The sequence below is a fragment of the Odocoileus virginianus genome, chromosome 3 (genome assembly GCF_023699985.2).
Source record: "Odocoileus virginianus isolate 20LAN1187 ecotype Illinois chromosome 3, Ovbor_1.2, whole genome shotgun sequence".
In the NCBI taxonomy this organism is placed as follows: Eukaryota; Metazoa; Chordata; class Mammalia; order Artiodactyla; family Cervidae; genus Odocoileus; species Odocoileus virginianus.
Genome location: NC_069676.1, coordinates 33,600,655 through 33,619,701, shown reverse-complemented (window position 1 = coordinate 33,619,701; position 19,047 = coordinate 33,600,655).

Genomic DNA, 19,047 nt, shown 5'->3' with positions numbered 1-19,047 from the left:
CCACCTGGGTGAGCGTTTGGAATTGTGAACGATTTAGTTTTTCTCCTGACCTTTCTAGAAGCTCCGGGATTCAAACCCAAACTTTTTTACATGGTGAGATCAATGTGTTATCAGCGCAATGAGGTGTATAATCACTACCCTACCTATTTAAACTCCCATTAGTTACAATTTTAGTTGTTAAGGATCATTAAATAAGCATTCTGTGGCCTGAACATCTAACACCTCAAAGTCATGCAAATGCTGGTTCATGAATTCTGATAAATACCTTTGAACAGTTTTCGGCATAGGACACCATGTTTTTCAATGAGTATGAAAAATCTCTCAAGAATAGCTGATTGAAGTCAGGTATAAATATTTAAAAGCAGCTTTTTTCATTGACAACTGGGAAAAGAAAGTATGCCAAATGAAACTGTTGGCTAGCCCTGTTGTAGATATTATGAAGAGTGTATCTAGATGATGGTCAGCACATAAAGTTCTGTGAGTACTTTGGAGCTGCTGCTCAAAGATAATAAATATTTGACAAATAACATGTGGTGGCTCCTATCTACTGAGTTAGGTAATCAAGATGGAGGAGACCAAGAGGTTGAAGATAGAGCTCTTTTCTGTAAGACATGAATAATTGTAATAGTCCAAAGTCCAGTGACAATTTTGCATCCAGGAGACCAGCAGGAGTAGAAGAATTGGGTGTAGAAGGAAGACCATGGCTTTGTGCCAACCCAGGCAAGTACCTCTTGTCAAGATAGGAGATACCCTCAAGTCCATTTGTCACAGAGCCTAGGGAAAAGGTCGTTAATTACATGGATAATTTTAACAAGGAGCACAGTTCCTATTTCATTCATAGTAAAGATGGATGGATTATCTTCCTGACTCTTAACTAGTCCCTTAGAAACCAATTTACTAAACTAAATATTTTATTAGCTAACAATCTTATTTCTAATGTTACAATGTCTTATCTTACAAATGAACTTTTATGTTCTTATTTAAACAACTAGGGGCAGCCATGTTTTCCTTCTTGAAAACACACTCAATGTCTGTTTTCAAATAATGTCACGGAGCTGTGGAACTGGAAGACAGTTTCGATATTCATTATAAATGACAGACTTTAATTATTTGCATAATTCAATATAGTAGCATCTTACCATTAATACTTGGAATATTTTAGGTAAAAGTGACATTTTTGGCTTTTCTTATGCAAATAAATTTGCTACAATCCTTTATTTCACTTTGAATGCAGAGAGTAGCTTACTTATTATGTAGTCAGGTGGGAGAAATTTAATTATTTTAATCTGGTATCTTAAATCAATAATTTCTGCTTTTTAATAGTTTCTTTTGTTCATTCTCCTATAGTCTTATCTTTTAGGATTGAGGCAAGTTTTTGAAATTTGTGTTATTAAAAGCATAAAAGGAAAGAAATGAATAGATAGCAAACATCAGTCTATGTAGGACAATTATCAATAAAATAAATATAGCCAAATGTTCAGCTATCTTAGAAATCCCCTCATAAACCACAGCATTGCCTCACATAACTAATAGGGACCAATCAATTTGCTCTCATTATTTTTTAAAGTTCATGCACTGCAAAAGTGTATACATGACTCCAAACCAAATGTGATTGTGTCTGAAAATGAATAAACTTGAGCTCATTTAGCATCTAATTCTAAGGAGAATTATTACTCAAGGCTATATCATAAATTCAATGACCCTTTCCTGATATATAAATAAGATTGTCTCAGATAAGTGTATATCATTGAGGTGGTGATTTATAATAAATGGTTGCCATCTTTTGAAATGTATGATCAAAATTTGTATTGGAGCTACATTGTTTAACTTAACAAAATTCCATCACTGGGCAAATTTCAAATTGACTTTATCTGATAAGAGATTGCAGTTATTCATTTTGTCAAAACCACCCCCCTCTCAGTGATTAACAAAAGATACATGTATGTGGATTAAAAGTAACATCCAAAAGTTACTTAATGAGTCCTTGAAACTTATTCTCAAAAGTGGTTCCATAGAGTCGTGATTTTAAAAATGGTGGTGAAGGAAAAGGGAGGGAGACAGTTTAGAAAGACATAGTTGTTCCCCTTTCCTTAATTTAGATAGTTAATAGAAAGGGTATATGGAAGGGCAGAGAGCATTAATGAAAGCTTCAGAGGCCTGATGTTCACTGGAAAATTATTTTCAAGACTCTGAGAATAACAAACGATTGAACTTGTATGACTACTTACATTTATAAAAATCAAAAGATCTTGAGAGGTCATTTTTTTCTTTCTCATCAAGGCAGATTCAGTGAAACTAGGAAAAGAATCTGTCCTTTCAAACTGAAGTTGAGAAGGAGATGTCGCAGAGCCCTTCAGAGCCAACTGAAGCATCTAACACCTCATATTGTTGATAGGAAACTCCTTTTACTTACTCAAGATATGGAAGGACAGAGGTTTCAAAAGAGGCCTCTCAAATGAGACTTGCAAGAAATGCAACAGTGCCAAGTTAAGCAGAAAGATGGAGAAAATTTTAAAAGTTCCAGCAATATGAGTGAATAAAGAGAAATGTACTGGTGAAGACTTTTGTTTTTAAATCTAAGCTTTTAGGTTCTGAAAGAGAAGAGTGCTTCCTTACGTGAAGGTCCTCTTTGCTTCTTTCTCTGTCAGGTTATCTTCTGTGAAGCTCTTTCTAGGCATCCTGGTTTGAAGGACCCATTCTACACATCATATTCTCCATCTCCATTGTCATCTATCATCAGCTAATAATTAGGTTCCAATCCTATAGTTTTCCATGGCGTGAATCTATAGAAGGCACCACTTTCTCTTTTCTAATATATAAATCCTTTTAACACACATTCCCCTCTTTTTATTTGAGATCCTCAGATTTTAATTTGTATGGGCTTCATAGCTCTTTATTCAGTTCAGTTGTCTCTAAGTCTTTTCTCATTATGGGTAACTTGTAAGTCTTTGAAAGCTGTGATGACTAGATCAAGTTGACTTTCATGATTTCTCATGTCATTGCATCAGGGAGTAGATGAAAGGCCAGCTTTGGATTGAATGAAGGAGAGAATGACAGGTACTTTTATAGATACATCCAAAGGAAGAAAAGTTGGCATCTCAAGCTGTTTGCACTTGATATCTATAAGGAGAGTGTGTTAGTCAGTTTAGGCTTTTGTCATAACAGAGTACTATAGACTTGGGTAGCTTATAAATAGAAGATTACTTTTCACAATTCTGGAGGCTGGAAGTCCAAGGATGAGGATGCCAGCATGGCTGAGTTCTGGAAAGAGTCTTCTTTGGGTGGCAGACTGCCATCTTCTCATTGAATCCTCACTGGGCAGCGAGAGAGTTAGAGAGCTTTCTGGGTTCTTTTTATACAGGCTGTTAATCCTCTTCATGAAGTCTCCACCCTCATGACTTAATTAGCTTCCAAAGGCCCCACTTCCCAATATCACCACATCCAAGGTTAGGAATATAACATTTGCACAAACATTAGATCCACTGCCGAGAGATAGCCTTTTAAGAGGGAAGGGACTGCAAGTTGAGTTGAACCTTCGACGTGGGGATATGATAGAATGGTTAAGAACATAGGTTTGGAGTCAGACAGACCTGAACAATAATTGTCATTTTATGCTTTTATTGGTTGTGAAACATTGAGTGGGCAAGTCAGTTAATTTCTCCAAGACTCTGTTGTCTCATATATGATATGGGGAACAATAATAGGACTAATTAATTTTATTATTGTGACTAATAAATGAGGATAATTACTTCATGCCTATAAATGCTTACCACAGTCCCTTGGACATAGTAGGTACTTAATATGTATTACTAGCTGCTTGAAATTAATGCTATGTCTAAGCCTGAAATTTTAGCTTACTTTTTGCAATTCTGCTTTATTAGCGCACTTTGACCTTGGCATTTCATTTATCTATGCTTAAGCTCCTGAGAGTAGCTTGGGGAATGGTAAAGTAAAGATTTGTAGCTTTGGTTCATTTGATGGTGCCTAGCAACAGTCGCAAACTAAATTTGAACAGGTTAATCCAATGACTGCATCCACCTAAGCATGCATTGGTCTTTCCTTCCCCAGAATTTTAAGGCTGGGTGGCTTTCCTTCTTAGAAGGCAAAATTCTTCTACATTGGCTCTTGAATCTATTGCCTTTCCTCCCACTGCTTCTTAATTATCTTTGTTCCTCTGTATCATCAGTGTGTTTTCTGTGCAGGCTCTTTCCCTTCAGCTTGTGAATATCTCCATCCCTCCCATTCAAGAACAAAGCAAGACAAAAAGTGTGTGGCCCTTCATGGGAAAGGTGAGAGGGAGTGGAATTTTTTTGACTATATAGTCTGACTGTGGAATACATATTTTTGATACCATGTGTATTTAAAAAATGAATAATGAGTCTCTATTATGCATTACAATGCAGTGGAAGTGTCCCTCCCCCTCCACCCACCTCAGAGATCCCCATGGGCCTCTAAACCAGTATAGGAAAAAGTTCCAGTTTGTGTTTGATAGGAGACAGCCATTCCAGTGACATTTTTGCCTGCTCTGTCCTTGAAACTCCCACTTTCACTAGATTTCTACAACTCCTTCCTTTCTCCTGTTCCTCTGCATCATTGACACTCTTCCTTGGTATTCTTTAACCGTGCTTGTCTGGAAGTCTCTTGTCTGTGACCATTTCTGGTTTCACTTCTACTCAGCACCCCCTCTTTGATTTCAGGCACACTCTTCATTTTAATCACCTCTCATAACAGACTCCTGATTTAGACTTGGCTTCATTCCATGTGATTTATATTGAGAAATACAACTTCCTTCTGGGCATCTGTAATCTAAAGATGGACTAATCTTTTTCAGGGCCATATATTATTTTTTAATATTCCCCTTCATTGATAGGACTGCCATGCATATAGTCATACACAACACAATCCTCCTTTTATTTGCTGTAGAATCAGACAGTACTGATATTTTTTTGTTTCATAAATTTACACTGACTCTGTCCTCCTCTGTTCATCCCTACTGTCTCTAGCTTGTTTAGAACCCTCTCCTGTTTGACGTGTTATTTATTGTCTCCCTCACATTAGCATCTGAAACTGAGCAGTAAATGCCACTCTAAAATATGTTTCTTTGGCCTAAGGATTCTTTTGAGCTGAAGGTAATTGAGGAGAAGCAGATACAGGAAAAGTTGTTCTTCATCTTCTTGTAAACTTGTAAAGGTGATCCTTCCCTCTACTGCTCTCCACCAGGAAGGGCAGAAGTTAGCCACCAGGGACAACTCTAAAGACTTCTGAGCCCGGAGAAGGCCCCAAGAAAGAGTCTACTCCAACAAAACTTTCTAACCAGCACTTATCTGCCATTATTTTCTCCATCTATTTGCCTCCTCCTCCAATTTATACCCTTAAAGGCTCACAGTCTTCTCGTTTGTCTTGGTGCTTCCCTACAGATGTTTTGTTCTTTGCTAAGATGCTGTATTAGCCCAAGTTCCAAACCCCACTTTGCGTTACCCATCACTGAATACTCCCATGTGTAAGAACGATGCACATGTTTTTAAACATCTATTTCTCTTTCGTTAATCTCCTTTGTCCTTCTAATTCGAGGCCCCAGTCAATAAACCTCAGATGAATAGAGGAAACAAGTAATTTTTCTTCCTTTTATATCTTTGCCTTTGATCTTGCTCCTCTAAAATTTGTTTTTGCCAATGATATAATCTATCAAAATGCATATTTGTTTCTACAATGATTTCCATTCATCTGCAGATCAAGGTTCTAATTCCTAGCATGATGTCCTTGGACTTTTGCTACCAGACCTTGCACATGTCTTCAGTTCCATTGCTTGCCTGAAATTTATACCCCACAACTCTGAATTCCAGAAACACAGACCAACATAGAGTTTTCTATAAATACTATGCTGTTTCAAACTCAGAGCTTTGGGCCAGTTATTCTTTCTCTGGGATACTCTTTTCCCCTTTTCTTTACTTTAATAAAATTTAATCATTCTTTAGTACTCAAGTCAGGATTTATTTCAGCAGAGGGTTTGCTGACCTGCCCTCCCACTCCACATCACCCAAATTGGAATAAGTCCTTTTCTGTGCTTCCGTAGCACAGGTGGAAACTGCAATTAGAATTATCTATTGTCAACAGATTTCTCATGAGACTATTGAGAATGGGAAAATTATCTTTTTCTATTTGTATTGATTAGTTCCAGTATAAATCATTGTTGAAGTTATGTGAATTCTTGCCAAATAAAACATATTTGGCTTCTCTTAAAGCAATTATCCAAAAGTGAAAGTTGTGCAACTGTCTTCAAAAAATGTGGCAAACATAAATCACTGTGGACATTTTCCCCCAAGTTTCTTTTTCCTTTTCTTATACTTCATTCTTCCCACTTATTTTTTTTCCTATGTAGCAGGAATAAAGTACTGATTGGGCAATTCTTAGATTGTTTGTAGCACTTTAAGGATGCATGGAGTAAATTAGCTCATTTTTGAAGACAGCAAATCTTTCTCAAATAAAAATTGCTCAGTGACAGAAAAAGTTCTCATCTCCCAGCTGCACCCTTGTGGCCAGAATAAACTGTCTGTGACTGAATGAAGTGTCTGTCCAACTGGTCGGCCTGAAATGGCAGAGTGGAACTTACAAGAGGGGGCTTGTTATGTATGACAGATTTCTGTTCTATAAATGAAATAGGGTACAAATGCAAGGGTTAAAAATACAGTTCTAAAAGTTTATAGCTGACAGAAATGTCCTGCTATAAGAGTGCTATGGGAAAACAACTTGAAAGAGAGGGAAGAAATAAAAGGGGAATCATAACTATGTGGTGGGGAAGTAATGGAGATCTCCAAACTTTAAGAATTCTCTGAAGCGTACAAAGTTTGTTCAAATATGCTGTCATACTGTGTGTCCTTCAAAGTTTTGGAGTTGGCATTAGCAGCAGTGTAAATGGATGAGATTAGAAGTTAGTTTTTGAACTGAATAAAGGGAAGATTATTTTATAAATCCAAGTAAGATAACATGATTTATTTTTTCTTTAAGTATTTGTTAGTATGGGCCAAGAAATGGAGACTGGGAACATAAAATGTCTTACTTATGATGTGCAAAATAATAGAAGCATCATTATTTTATACTGCTTTCAGTTTTTAAAATAGAGTAATGTGATAAGGATTATATAAAATAAGGCAGCAACTAATGTTCCAAAGCTTTTGTTTAAAAATTGATAGGACAATTTAGGTGACACAAAGAAACTTGATTTATCACATCATAAAGCAGACAGCCTCCTTCCAGAGCACTGTAAGATGGGACAGAAGGCAGGAAGGTTTTATGGGATGAAGAAGAAAGAACCAAGAAGAGAAAAATAGAAGCTACATGATTGGGCTGGGGGCATGATTGAGGTGAAAGGGCTCACAGGCAGTTGGGCCTTTGGCGATTGGCTGACTGGATATGCTGCTTCTGGTCAGGCAGAGCATTTACAGAGATAGGAGAGTTATCTGAGTCTTGCAAGGTTCGCTGAAGTGGTCCCCTAGGCAGAAGCAGCTTCAGCTTGGGCCTGGAAAGTTATTTCTGCACTTGAATATCTAGGGATGAAAAGACATTATTACACACACATGTTTCTTTCTAAGATTTGAAGAAAATGAACTTGCACGTTTAAATTAAGAATATGGTAATAAGTTTTACAGAAATTAGGCTGAGAAAGCTGGAAAATCATTTAAAAATACGCTTATCAAACTTTTCACAGATTTAGAGAGTGGGGAATTGAATCCCTGGTACAAAGGTAATAATGCTCCCAGGCTTCCTGCATTATGAATGTCAACAGCCCTACTGGGAAACCCAGGCTCCACTCCCAAACCTCACCCTCACCCTGCACAGATTTTCAAGGTTAATTACTTTGTGGTTTAATTTAAAAAACTTTGTGCTGTGTTTATTCTTTCTTATTTCATCACTGTGATGAACCCATATTCTATAGCATAGGAGAAAAAACAAAAGTGAAAATGTGTTAATGAAGGTGGGATGGGAGAAAGCAGAGCTATTCAGAGAGCAGTTTCAAAGGCTACCATGGAATTTGTAGAATCACTAAACTACCCTTGGCACATATATATAATATGTCAAACAGCTCAGAACTGGTTTCTGTGTATAACCCCTCTCCCCACTGAGTCTGTCCTGCTTCTGACATTGTATTTTGTCTCCCTCTTCCTGGGACCTCCGCTCTCAACCCATCCTCAACTTGACATTTTCTTCTTTCTTTTTCTTTCCCCTCTTAAATCTTACAAATAATAATTTAAAAGAACTGACTCAACACTAAAGAGATACCTATACTAATACCCTCTCCCTCAAGTTAATGAGGTAACATACAGGGTAATTTTTTTCGTTGTCTTTAAAGACATATGATTATCATGCATTTTTCTTAGTCTGACTCTCTTCATTCAATTTCATGTATTTATTTCTTCTCTGTTGTCAATACTGTCTGATGAGAGTTTAAGAATTATTCTTTATGGTAGAGAACTACTGTACCGTTTCCTGGAGAATAATTGTGACACTGATTAAGTCCTGCTTTGACACTTGTCTCTTTGACACCGCTTTCATACCCTCTCTCAGCATACTTTTTTTTTTTTGCTTGCTCACTCTCATCCAAAATCATCATGAAACTTGTAAAGTATAAATGCCAATTTACTCAGACTTGCTTTTCCTGGAGCCTTTATTCTACCCAACAAATCTTTGTCTTCTAATACTGGTTCTCCCACCTCCCCCCAAAAACACAACTCTATACCTCTCATTCTTATTCATTTCACAAGAAACTGAGTTGATGAAGTATTTTGTGAGTTAGACTTTTCAGAACGTCGTGTTTGTCCTGTGCTAGTATATTCTTAAAAGTCTACAAAGTTTAAACCAAAAGACTCTTATATGATAGTATTTCAGACCATTTCAGGGATGGAGGTGATGAGAATGAGGGAAGGGTAGAAAATTTGATTAGAGGTCTTTGCAGATCTCATTTTATACCTAGGCTTTTGGGAGTCATGAACTGTGTGAAGACTTCAGGAATATCAGAAATATGTGAGCTACATAAAATAACTCATAAATCATCACTAACCAGCCTTTGGAAACTTGTTGCATTATAAAGCCTTGTTTGCATTTAACCTTCTTAATTCTCTGTTACCCTCTAAAGTATTGATCTTTTATTGGTTTTATGTGTTTGTCTGTCTCCTTGCAGTCCTTAATTTATCATTTTCATTTTTATCTGTACATATAATTTTTTTTCTGTACATAGAGCCTGGAAAGTGATACAGTGCCTTCATAAACTGTGTAATCATCATGTTCTTGTGAAATAAAACTTTATTTATTTTAGTGGGGCAACTAGGGTTCCAAGTCTGTATCAGCAACATTACAATACTGACTTCTTTGAGGAAAAAGAAGTTTAAGAATACCATTCTGGCAGAGAACACAGGGAATAAATAGAATGAAACCTTTAAAAATTCATACATTTTCTGTTTCTACAAATAAAAGTGAACTGTAACAGAGTTGTACCCAAAGTATAGGTATGAAGATATTATTTTCCTTTTAATAAAAATTGAAAAAAAATGTTAAGGGATCTAGTGCTATAGTACGTTTCTCTTGATGCATGACCGTAGTTTTACCCCAGTTTTCTTCTTCATTTTACAGAGTTCTAAATCACTATCTCTGTGCCACTGTATTGACTCTAAACGACACTCTCTCTTCCCTTCTCCTCTGGATGCCTGTCATTCAATTGTCTCTTTCCTTTCAATATTTCCCTTACATTTCAATTTGCTTCTTTTCCTGTCTTCTTTATTTGAGGTGTGCTTTGGTGAATTTGGGCTTCAAATTCTCTTAAAATCATAGAGAAATTGTAAGGATTTCTTTGTTATTATTTCAGAATAATGGTAAGATTTCTGCTAAAATCTTTGTCTTGTTTAATAATTGGAAATTTTCAAGTCGTATTTTCATCATCTGATTTATTTTCCTCTTACATCAGTTTGTTAAGCAGATGTTGCAATCCTCTCCCTTCACAAGTGGAGAAACCTGGGACTCTGGAGACATTGGGACCTGATTTACCATCATACACTTTGTCAGTAGCAGCATGAGGATGGTAGATGGGGGCTCCCAACTCTCTGTCCATGAGCCCAGGCTGAGAGGGGTCCCAGAACACATAATTCTCATCTATTTTGAAAATGCACTTTCAGCAAAGAATTTGGTGTTACAATCAATGGAAAATAAGTTTAATACTCTCCATAGGTCTAGAAGTGACAAATTATTGATGAGTAGGCCTTAAAACCTTGCCGCAAAATATATTATTCTCCCATTGACAGCTGATGTCATGAATTTTTCACATTTATATCATTGAATTCTGATGCATCTATGATTTATAAATTTAGACTGGCTTAGGACATATTTTCAAATCAAGAGTATTAGAATAAGATGTAAGCATACCCTCTTAGTTAAGCTTGTGACTCACTATTTATAGTGAATTTCCTCCTGTACAACAAGCGCACTTGAGTCTAAGGACCTTTTCCCTGCTATTAGGGAAACACTGAAATACTCTTCCTATAGATTTTGTAAGCTCTGTTTTGTAATGAAACACTTAGTTTGGTTTTATAGAGTGTCATTTAGAGAAGACTCTTTTGTTTTCTTTTTGCAATTATTTCTTTATATAAAAATGAGGCAAAAATGTGTGTGTAGCCTCCAACTAATAAAAATAAATGAAAAAAAAGTGTGTGTGTGTGTGTGTATATATATATATATATATATTTATGGCTGAGTCCCTTCACTGTTTAACTGAAACTATCACAACATTGTTAATTGACTGTACCCTAATACAAAATAGTTTAAAAAACTAGACTATTTAATACACATGATATTGCAGCTTCTTTTTCCTCTTAACAATATATCCTGGGTACTCTTCCATTTAAATAGCTATTGATTAGGCACATACTTTTTTTTCCAGCTTGCTCTTTTATTCAGAAGATATACTTCAGAAATACACAGCAAGAAAATCAATGAAGAATATAATTCAGATATAGCTAAATCAAATGTGAAAATTGAAGCAACACTCAAGCTAAGTCTGGAAATGCACACATTGGGAGATATTTTTTTTTCTTCAAACTTTAAACTTTTTATTTTATATTGGAGTATAGTCTATTTACAGTGCTGTGATAGTTTCAGGCGGACGGTGAAGGGACTCAGCCACACATATACATAAAACCATTCCCCCCTAAATTCCCCTCCCACAGTTGTATATTGTAAATTTAGCAGTGTGTACATGTCGATCCCAAACTCACTATCTCTTCTCCTCATTCTTTTTCCCAGGCAACCATAAGTTCTGTCTGTGATTCTGTTTCTGTTTTGTAACTAAGTTCATTTGTATCATTTCTTTTTAGATTCCACATCTAAGGAATGTCATGGGGCTTCCCAGGTGGTACTAGTGGTAAAGAACTCACTCGCCAATGCAGGAGATGTAAGAGATGCCAGTTTGATCCCTGGGTTGGGAAGATAGCCTGGAAGAGGGCTTGATAACCCACTCCCTTATTCTTGCCTGGAGAATCCTGTGGACAGAGGAGCCTGGCAGGCTACAATCCTTGGGGTCACAAAGAGTCAGACACAAATAAACTGACTTAGCATGCATGCATGTCAATAAAGGCTGTCATACAATATTTCTTGTTCTCTGTGACTTGCTTTATCCATATGGCAGTCTCCACGCCCATCCATGTTGCTGCAAATGCATTACTTCGTTCTTTTTAATGGCTGAGTCAGAGAAGACTTTCTTGAGATTTGTCTAAAGTAGTCTCCTAAAAGTGAAAGTGTTAGTGGCTCATTTGTGTGTGACTCTTTGTAGCCTGCCAGGCTCCTCTGTCTATGGAATTCTTCAAGCAAGAATACTGGAGTGGGTTGCCCTTCCCTTCTCCAGGGGATCTTCCTGACCCAGGTTTCACAGGTCTCCTGCATTGCAGGTGGATTCTTTACTGTCTGAGTCACCCAAAGTAGTCCTCTATCCTTGGTCATACTCGGTTGGATCACTGTGACTTGGTTTGTTCCATGACATTTATCAATATCATAAGTTATTCATTATTTGCTTATGTATTTTTTTCACTCTCTTTCCAGAATGGAACTTTATGAGAGTAGGGTCCTGCCTCTTGTTCAACACCATACTTTTAATTTTAGAATTCCATGTCTCTTGTTCAACACTGCATCCCTATCATTTAAAAGAGTGCCTGGTTCCTAGTAGATGCTCAGTTCATCTCTAGTAAATAAATTAATCCAGGACACACATTTCTTCTAAAAGTTGACAGTCCAGCCTCTGTTCTAGATGGAATTCAAAGAAGCAAGGAATTTTTTAAAAATTCTAGCCATGTATTTATTTATGGCTGTGGTGGGTTTTCATTGCTGCCCATGGGCTTTCTCTACTTGCGAGGAGTGGGGGCTATTCCTCATTGCAGTGAGCAGACTTCTCATTGCAGTGGCTTCTCTTGTGGATCATGGGGTCTGAAGCCTGTGGGCTTCAGTAGTTGTAGTTCCTGGGCTCCAGAGCATGAGCCCAGCAGTTGCGGTGCACAGGTTTAGTTGCCCCACGGTATGTAGCATCTTCGCGGACCAGGGCTCAAACCTCTCTCTCCTGCATTAGCAGGCAGATTCTTAATCACTGGATCACCATGAATAGTTTCAGTTGCAATGTTTGTTTTAATATTAATGAAAATCAGCCTCCCGTGGTTTCCATTTATTCCACCTGTGGAGATGAGCTTTCTGTTTACACCATGAGAACATTGAAACCTCCTTTGGTTTTCCATCCTTTGAAATGATGAAGTACCCTTGTCCTTTGTGTGTCTCCTCCTCCTCTCAGAGTAAACCTTTTCTGCCTCCTTTTGCTGGTACTCATATTGCATAGTTTTCAAATCTCTTTCACCCTAGCCCTGCTCTCCCCATTTCCTTCTCTGGCTGCACTTCAACTGCCCCCTGTTTCTCTGAAAAACGAATTCTATGCGGAAAGGACTATAACCTCCCTCCTCCTGGAGAACTGGAGAGGGGTGGTTAGTGGTACAGGCTTTAGAGTAGATCAGATCCAGGCTCAAATCCTTCTTTTACTTATGGGCTGACTTGAGGTGAGTAGGCACATTTTCTAAGCCTCAGTGTTCTCATCTGTAAAATGACTGTGAGTGTAGGAGAAGGCAATCAGCTTTGTAAACCATTTGCTTGAGTTTGATAATACCTTTCTACCCCATGATTTTTGGTCCAATTGAAAAATTGAGGCAGGTATAAATGAGGAATAAAAGTATCAGCTTTATTGCTGATAAAAATGAACTGGAGAGCACAGAGGGTGCTGATCCTAAATGGGCTTCCTAGTACTGCATTTGTTTGTCTAGGTGGTGAGCTAATAGTCAACTAAGTCCTCTAGCTATTTTTTACCCTAACTACTCTTAAACCAAGTTACCCTAACTTTTCCCCTTTCATCGATTAAGCAAATAATTTTATGAATGCTTTATAAATATCTGTATTTATGTATATATTTGTGTGTATGTATGTTTGCATTTTAATGATTATTATTATTCCAATCTGACTGTCTTTTTGAAATTAGTCTTCTATAATTGAATCAATTGGACAAACCAAGAGATTTGTCATCAATTCAGTAAGCTGTCTTTTCAAGATTCCTTTTATGCCATTTAACATAGACATTGATAAGGATATGGTCAACAGTAGAATTACATGGCACATCACTTGTGTTTTTGCTTCTTGAGTAAGATTGAGGGTATAACTATCCTTGCTTTCATCAATTATAATTCAGCAATTATAATCCTCATTCTGTAAACAATAATATTATAGGAGATATTATCAGATTTCTGTTTGGATTGTATTGCACTGTGTCTACAGCTTTGCCTTGCAATGTCAATATAGTATTTTTATTTTTAAAGTCCCATTCTTTATTCATAGTATACCTGTGCAGTCCTCTACTATACCCTTTTCTAAATGCTCAAGAATAATTTTGGAACTTTGCTAGTATCTGTAGCAAGTCAGACTCTAAGTCTGAAATTTACCCTTTGAACCTTTGGAACACCTGCCCATGGAAACTCAATCAGTGGGTTCCTCAAAGATAATCAAGAGTAGAATAGCCAATTATATCTTCAAAGTTTCCTCCACTTGCTGAAGAGTAATTTGTATGGGGCTTGAGACTGAGCTTTTTTAAGCAGAGCATTTACCTACTATCATTTTCCTTATCTTGGGCACCAATTTTAACCCTATCTGTTTTACACTTTCCGGGGCAAAGATTATCCTCTTTGATAGCCTGCTAGAAAAAAGCAATCTGCTTCCTTTTAGTGTTTAAGCCATTTACCCCAAGCAATGGACCAAACCCTTCTTTTTTTTTTTTTTTTTTTTTTTTTTAAATTTTTATTAGTTGGAGGCTAATTACTTTACATCATTACAGTAGTTTTTGTTATACATTGATATGAATTAGCCCTGGATTTACATGTATTCCCCATCCCAGTCCCCCCTCCCACCTCCCTCTCCACCCGATCCCTCTGGGTCTTCCCAGTGCACCAGGCCCGAGCACTTGTCTCATGTACCCAACCTGAGCTGGTTATCCGTTTCACCCTAGATAATATACATGTTTCAATGCTGTTCTCCTGAAACATCCCACCCTCTCCTTCTCCCAGAGTCCATAAGTCTGTTCCATACATCTGAGTCTCTTTTTCTGTTTTGCATATAGGGTTATCGTTACCATCTTTCTAAAGTCCATATATATGTGTTAGTATATTGTAATGGTCTTTATCTTTCTGGCTTACTTCACTCTGTATAATGGGCTCCAGTTTCACCCATCTCATTAGAACTGATTCAAATGAATTCTTTTTAATGGCTGAGTAGTATTCCATGGTGTATATGTACCACAGCTTCCTCATCCATTCGTCTGCTGATGGGCATCTGGCAAACCCTTCTTTTATCTTATGTCTCGCCTCTTAACACATAAATGGAAAATCTCTCTGGTAGTTATCCCTAACTTTATTTATTTATTTATTTTTTAAAGTATTAACTTTTATTTTATTTTATTTTTTTTATTTTTATTTATTTATTTTTTAAAAATTTTATTTATTTATTTTTTTTATAGGCTAATTACTTTACATCATTATAGTAAGAAAAAAAAAGCATTTTCCCCCTTTCAGTTGCTTTTGACTTTCATGACCGTGTTTGTGCCACCCTCATGTTGATTTGCCCTGGGTATCCTGTCATCACCACATCACACCAAACCAAGACAAACAGAACAAAATCACAAACGACTTAGAGCATTTGCTATTTGTCACATTCTTCTTCCGGTAGCTAATTGTGATTATACTGACATTATTATTATTTTATTCAATATAATAAAATGAATCTATTGTCCTGTCCCTATTAAGTCATTTTCAGCATGTCCCTATTTTCAGAATAACGGTAATCTCTCGATTTGGAGACATTTTCATAGCAAATTCAGCCAGCCAGATTTTAAGCTTTCATTTAATGTCACATTAGGCTGTGCATGTATGTTGTACAACTGAGGGTATGTTTTAAGGTCAAAGTGGTAGCCTGAGCAAAATTTAATGTAACTATAATACCAGTTTCAAAATAGATACATACCACCTGAGCTACATGGGGCTGACAGACAAATTTGACTGAGTGAATCTGTGGTGATACAGGCAAAATTTTGCCAAACAATGAGAAGTGCTGAAGTTTTATTCCCAATGATGACCAAAAATTGTGTTACTTTTTATGCTTTGTATTCTAAGACTGAGTAACACAAAATTTCTTACATTTCAAAATGTGTTGTGTACTAGTTGCCCTGGTATCTCAAATCATCCTACACTATGACGTTCTGGGGACAGTACACTCAACATCTGTCTCTTCTATAAAATGTGAAGTCAGCAGTTAAACTTGTTCTGCCATGGACTTCATGGAGGATAGTGGTGGTTGTAACTATTGAGGTTGGCTTTGGGTGAACTTTCGTCTGAATGGTCCAGGCAGTCCAAGGCAAGTAGTACCATCCCACCCTAATCACCTATGAAAGAAGGTACTTGAACTCTGAGTCCACAAATGACTTTCCAGGTCCTAAAAAAAATTACTGGCAGTGTCCAAACAAAATAGACCTTCTGACTATAAAAAACAGCATATTTTCCTTTCACCACAGATGGACACAAGCTAGCATGTCTTAATTCTTAAGAAACTTTATTCAGATCTAGCAAGATATGTTTCAAAAATGTATTCAAAGTTAAGGAAAGGAGAGAGGAGTTGGTATAATATTTAGGAAGATGAGCTTTGTGGTCAGACCGATCTAAGTTTGAATTTCATTTTTAAACAGTCTGATAAATTTGGGCAAACTACTGAACCTCTCAAAACAAGTGTTCCACCTGTAAAATGAGTATAAAAAGTATGTGTATATAAAGTTCTAGAATAGTGTTTAGTATACAGCATGTGCTCAGTAAATCATTGTTCTTATGTTTATATTAAATTCATAATTTAAATTTGATATTTTATTTGACCTTAGAGCAATCTAAAACTAGTTTACACAAATATTACTGTAGCTAGATATTAATATTGTCGTTGTTTAGTCACCAAGTTGTGTCCGACTCTTTTGCAACCCCACGGATTGTAGTCTACCAGGCTCGTCTCTCCACAGAATTTCTCAGGCAAGAATACTGGAGTGGGTTGTCATTTCTTTCTCCAGGGGATCTTCCCAACCCAGAGATCAAACCCATATCTCCTGCATTGGCAGGAGGATTCTTTAGCACTGAACCACTGGGAAGCCCATGATTTTAATATTACTGTAATGTATTTTGCACCATATTTGTTAGGATTACCATAGTGTTCTAAAAATTACTACTTAGGCTCAGATTTTATTTTCTGTTATAATGTGGATACATATCATCAAATCATATTGTAAAAATGAAGAGATATCTTTTAACCTAAGACTGCCTTTCAGTGTCTAGGTATGTGTTGGACACAGCAAATGATTTTTATGAGGATATTAACATGGGGACTTTAGTCAATTTTTGTTTCATTTTGTCATCAGCCAAATGAAGATGCAAATTAATGTTTTGTTGAAGAGAGTGATGCTAGTGCTAGGTAGGAATTAAGAAAGCTTGGGACAAGGAGAGTCCAATATCTAAAGATATATTTCAGCTATTTACTAGGATTCTGAGGTAATCAATGCAATGAGTAGCAACTTCTCTTCCATTTTTTGCCTGAATGTGATGTTTAAAGGAAAGGAGAGGCTAAAGGTCAAGTAAATCTAAAATCCAAGGGATTATAAGCTGCAGACCTGAAAATCTTCCATGTTCCCAGTCTTTTAGTTCATTAATTACAGGTGATGAACTTTGAAAAGAACTAAACCAATTAGTTTTAAGGTGTCAATCTAAAAAGCTTTAGAGAGTAACTATTAGCTCTGGAGGAATTTAGCAAACACTGTAATCAATTCTTAGATTAGCCAAAATTTTACTTTTTAAAATTTCCTTATGCCACTTGAGACACCACGCTGAACACACTTCTTATTTTTTCAAGTCCTTCATCTTCTGTGGCTGTGTATTATACAACCAAAGAAAGAATTTTCTCTTTATAGTGTTCAACTGGTTTTTCTGGCAAAGCTCATGAAGTAGTAAATTGAGAATTTAGCTTCTATTGGACTAAAAGCTAAGGAAATGAATTTCTATCTCTAACACCATAAATCTACAGAAGTGCTGGCGTGGAGTCTAAAACAAATGACTGCTCTCCATGTCACATGTCAAGCATGGATTGTTCACAGGTGGCTGGAGTGAACATTTTACTCTTGATTACATTCAGAAGCAATCAGGGGTGCAGTTTTTTCCCCTCAAGTCTACTGGTTCCCATAGGATACTATCTGGCTCCTATATAGATTTTTTAAAGGTGATCAAATGATGGTTTGGTACACAATTTTGAAAGGCTGTTCATGAAAGTTTTATATGTCTATTGTAATAGTTCCCATGGCACAAAATTTCTTTGCTGTCATATATCACTCAAAATGAGAAAACAAAATCACACATGATTTATACTGTAGGGGCTGCTCCTAAGGCAGTGGTTCTTAGGTGTGGCTGAATTTAAAAGCACCTGGGACCTTCACTAAAAAGGCAAATTTCCCTTCACCCTAGATTCAGAATTATTAATTCTTAAATGGGGCTCAGAGTCTGGACTTTAACAAGTAGCTTAGGGATTCCTTAGGTTGGTTGAATTTGAGCCATATCTTCAGGTGACAGGCAAGGAGGTTTGGAAGGTGGATAGCTGATGAAGGTCACCTTTTTAGGTCACAAACATACCACTCAGTTTTTGAGCTCAGACTCCCTCAGATTGATTTTGAAGATGATAGAGTTAAAACCATTATGTAACTACAAAGCATAAAAAAAGTGACACCAGTGTGTTTAGCACCTCATTCTTTGTTTTTGTCTGAGTAAAAACACCAGCAGACTCTGAAGCAATTACCTTAAAAAAAATATATGGAGTTCCTGTTGCATTAGAAAATGTGTGATTTTTTAAAATACCTATGTGTAAATGAAGCCTGGATTTCCATTGCGCTTTTTCTTAGGCTCTAAAAAAATATAGGTAAAAATTGGGTGATTCCTCAAACCACAAGAAGCCTATGAGAGAGTAATGGGATGAGATGAGAATAGAAGGGATTGTATACATTTCTTTTCATTAAATACTTAGGATTAAGTTAGATTAATGTTACAGTTGACTAAAGATGACATTTCTTTTTAAACTGCTTTATATTTATAAAAAGTTTTAAATTATTTCATATTTCTTTAGTTTTTCTTTGAAACTAAATTTGGGCTGTACTATATTCCATCTTTCATCCTTATTTTCTCCTTGTTCTTTTTGTTTTTCTTTATTTCTTATACTTTTCCTCTTACTTCACACTTTCCTTTCTCATGTCGGTACTGTTTTCCATCTGTTCCCCCATCAACTTTGTCTTCTCTTTCAGTTTGCGTAAGCACATGACATCAACTACCAGCTAACCTGTTAGAGACCACCATTCATTCTAAAGATCATTCTCTGTTCTTAAGGATATGGTTATAAAAACTCTTCAGGAGCCCCTGACCTTGAGGA